The sequence below is a fragment of the Lipotes vexillifer genome, unplaced genomic scaffold (assembly GCF_000442215.2).
Source record: "Lipotes vexillifer unplaced genomic scaffold, Lipotes_vexillifer_v1.1 scaffold783, whole genome shotgun sequence".
Taxonomy (NCBI): domain Eukaryota; kingdom Metazoa; phylum Chordata; class Mammalia; order Artiodactyla; family Lipotidae; genus Lipotes; species Lipotes vexillifer.
The window spans coordinates 205,064-205,453 of record NW_006793239.1 but is presented as its reverse complement, the minus strand read 5'-3'; the positions used below and the strand labels follow the sequence as shown (position 1 = coordinate 205,453).

At 47.7% G+C, this 390-nt stretch overlaps 1 protein-coding gene across 1 annotated transcript in view; it reads right to left on the bottom strand.

Moving 5' to 3' along the window:
- Positions 1 to 390, bottom strand: part of LYRM1 (LYR motif containing 1) — a 26,028-nt gene that overhangs the window by 5,704 nt on the left and 19,934 nt on the right. The window lies entirely within an intron of this gene.

The window sequence follows — 390 nt, the reverse complement described above, 5'->3', positions numbered from 1 at the left end:
CGTGGCCGCTGAGCTTGCGCGTCCGGCAACGGGAGAGGCCACGACAGTGAGAGGCCCACATACCAAAAAAAAAAAAAAAAAAAAAAAAAAAAGAAGCCTCTTGGAATGGTTTTTGGCTCCCTGGTGTCTGGGTTCAACTAGCAAATGGAGGCACTATTTTACCCAATTTTGAGGTCCCAAAGAGCAAAGTCTCTCTGCTAGCCAAAGAGGCTTGAGTTCAAAGCTAAGTTATGAAGGGAACCCCATCTTAAACCTGTTCTCTTCCCTCTGAATGGGTTTATACTTGGAGGCTCTGAATAGCTTATGAATTGAAAAAAAAAAAAAAAAGGGCCTCCCTGGGGGCGCAGTGGTTGGGAGTCCGCCTGCCGATGCAGGGGATACGGGTTCGTG